General features: G+C 44.2%; 1 non-coding gene across 1 annotated transcript; it reads left to right on the top strand.

Annotated features, from left to right (window-relative positions):
- The first annotated feature begins 2,826 nt into the window (after positions 1-2,826).
- TRNAS-GGA (transfer RNA serine (anticodon GGA)) lies at positions 2,827-2,898 on the top strand. Its single transcript has one exon. It is a non-coding gene; the product is annotated as a tRNA-Ser (tRNA).
- Positions 2,899-3,250: the final 352 nt, after the last annotated feature.

The raw sequence follows: 3,250 nt of genomic DNA on the forward strand, positions 1-3,250 counted from the left end.
ACTCGTCATCCTAAGGGGCCCAATCAGTTCAGTTCACTCAGTTGTGTCTGACTCTTTGTGACCCTTTGGACTTGCAGCACACCAGGCTTCCCTGTCCACCACAAGCTCCCGGAGCTTGCTCAAATTCATGTCCCATCAAGTCAGTGGTGCCATACAACTGTCTCATCCTCTGTCCCCTTCTCCTCCTGCCCTTAGTCTTTCCCAGTATCAGGGTCTTTTCCAGTGAGTCAGTTCTTTGCATCAGGTGGCTGAGATATTGGAGCTTCAGCTTCAACATCAGCCCTTCTGATGAATATTCAGAACTGATTTCCTCTAGGATTGACTGGTTTGATCTCCTTAAAGTCTAAGGGACTCTCAAGAGTCTTCTCCAATACCACACCACAGTTCAGAAACGTCAATCCTTCAGTCCAATAAATGACCATAAAGAAGGCTGAGGCACCAAAGAATTGATGCTTCAAACTGTGGTGCTGGAGAAGACTCTTGAGAGTCACTTTGACAGTAAGGAGATCAAACCAGTCAATCCTAAAGGAAATAAACCCTGAATATTCATTGGAAAAACTGATGCTGAAGCTCTAATACCTTGGTCACTTGATACAAAGAACTGACTCATTGGAAAAGACTCTGATGCTGGGAAAGATTGAAGGCAGGAGGAAAAGGGGGTGACAGAGGAAGAGATGGTTGGATGGCATCATCAACTCAATTGACATGTGTTTAAGCAAACTCTGGAAGATAGTGAAGAACAGGGAAGGCTGGTGTGCTACAGTTCAAGAGGCTGCAAAGAGTTGGACACAACTTAGCAACTGAACAACAACAAATAAACCACACCCCATTCCTCTCCCCAAATTCAGAACCAACTGCACAATGGAATTGGAGTCATATTTAAATAAGGGAATCCAAATGTCAGATTATCAGATAAAAGTTTGGTTTGAGCATGTAAGTCTGTGAAATCATGGGCTTCCTAACACTTCACCTGAAACTAGCATCTGAAAGCACCCAGTCAAGGGCAGTTCTACATAACTGTGTACCCTCCTCAGTCCCATGAGGCCAGTTTTCTTAACCACATGGCAGAAAACAGACCGGAACATCACCCCTCTGCAGGCAGGCAGATCCAAAGAGAGAAAGGAGAAATCAACTAACCAGTGGCTCTCAAACTTGAGTGGGCATCACAACTTCCTAGTGGTCTTAACACAAAGATGCATGGGCCCATCCTAAGGAGCTCCTGATTCAATAGGCTGGGCTGTGTCCTGATAACTTGCATATCGAATATCTTTCCTAATGATACTGATGCTGCAGGTCTTGGGACCTCTAATCTAAGCTGTGCTATGCTTAGTCGCTTAGCTGTGTCCAACTCTTTGTGACCTCATGGACTGTAGTCAGCCAGGCTCCTCTGTCCATAGGGATTCTCCAGGCAAGAATGCTGGAGTAGGTTGCCATGCCCTCCTTCAGGGGATCTTCTCAACCCAGGGATCAAACCCAGTTCTCCCGCACTGTGGGCAGATTCTTAAGCATCTGAGCCACCAGGGTAGTCCAAGAATACTGGAGTGGGTAGCTTATCCCTTCTCCGGAGGAACTTTCTGACCCAGGACTCAAACCAGGGGCTCCTGCATTGCAGGCGATTTCCTTACAAGTTGTACTATCCAGGAAGCCTCTAATCAAAGCTAAGTATTTTCAGTTGAGAGCTGCTGATCTAAGCTAGGTATCCCCAACAACTTCTCTCAAACTCAGCAACCTGATCAAGTCACTGCTCCCCTGCTGAGGGGCAGCAGGGAGGAGGAAGGAAATACAGAGTCTCCAGAGACCCAGGCAGATAGCTTTCTGCATGGAGTGAGGCATGGGTGCCCCCCACAACCCCAGCCTGTTGCATCTTTCGTGATTCTTGTTCATGGAGTACTTACTGATTTACTGACAAAAATAAAAGCAATGATATTATAATTGTACTTTATTGTATTAACTACAAGATCCTTTGTTACAATACCAGTATAATTCCCAAGAATAGTTATATTATTCTTCTAGATAAAGTTTCATCATTTTCAATGTGTTGGTCTAAAATGAAACAGCATAACAGATGGGACAAGGGGAGAATTCTTATAATTCTTCTCCTTGAAGTTATAAGTAATGTTGAATTGAAAGTTGCTCTAGACTTTACACTTGTGCTACTGATTTAAACAGTTGGCAATCTTCATTAAAGGAAACATTGAGGGGATTAGTATCTTCTGCTACACTGTGTGCTGGCAAAAGTCGTACTAGGAGCTAATGGGATCAGGACTGTTGTACACCTTGGCTATTTTTTAAGTTCATTGACCTTGAGGGTGTCACATCCTCTTCCTGACCCACTTTCCTTATCTGTAAAAGACAACAAAAAGGTCTTTACCCTCTTATCTTCCTCTGTTCAGCCTTGAGTACTTTGTATTTCTGCAGGATACAAGTTCATCTGGTTCTTGCTGATTGAGAACTCTTGAAATCAGGTAACACATCTCATTCAGTAAAGCAGAAAAATGAAAACAAACAAACAAAAAAGTGGCTACTAGGAAGGTAGAAGGCTGGTGAAATGCTGTCAACTTGGACTTCTTTTCAGCCTGAACTGATCTGATTAAAGGAGAAGATAAGAGTGACTCCCACCCTTGGGTCTAGAGAAGAGATCTTTATGCTAAATAAGCAGCCAGAAGGAGTTTAAACATTCCTCCAGCCTTAGAATATCTCCCAAGCTTGAAAAAGCTAAATCAAATCAAATCAAAATGTGTCTAGGAATAACTTTCATCATGCCAGGAGAGTGTGGTTTCTCTGCCTGCTTGGGGAAATATCTGCTAGGATTTGGAGACAGGTGGCTCCTTGGTGGCTCAGAGGTTAAAGCATCTGCCTGGAATGCAGGAGACCCAGGTTCGATCCCTGGGTTGGGAAGATCCCCTGGAGAAGGAAATGGCAACCCACTCCAGTACTCTTGCCTGGAGGATCCCATGGAGGGAGGAGCCTGGTAGGCTACAGTCCATGGAGTCGCAAAGAGTCAGACACAACTGAGTGACTTCACACACAAAATCACTGAAGATGGTGACTGCAGCCATGAAATTAAAAGACGCTTACTCCTTGGAAGGAAAGTTATGACCACCCTAGATAGCATATTCAAAAGCAGAGACATTACTTTGCCAACAAAGGTCCGTCTAGTCAAGGCTATGGTTTTTCCAGTGGTCATGTATGGATGTGAGAGTTGGACTGTGAAGAAAGCTGAGCACCGAAGAATTGATGCTTTTGAACT

The sequence above is a fragment of the Ovis aries genome, chromosome 2 (genome assembly GCF_016772045.2).
Source record: "Ovis aries strain OAR_USU_Benz2616 breed Rambouillet chromosome 2, ARS-UI_Ramb_v3.0, whole genome shotgun sequence".
Lineage (NCBI taxonomy): Eukaryota > Metazoa > Chordata > Mammalia > Artiodactyla > Bovidae > Ovis > Ovis aries.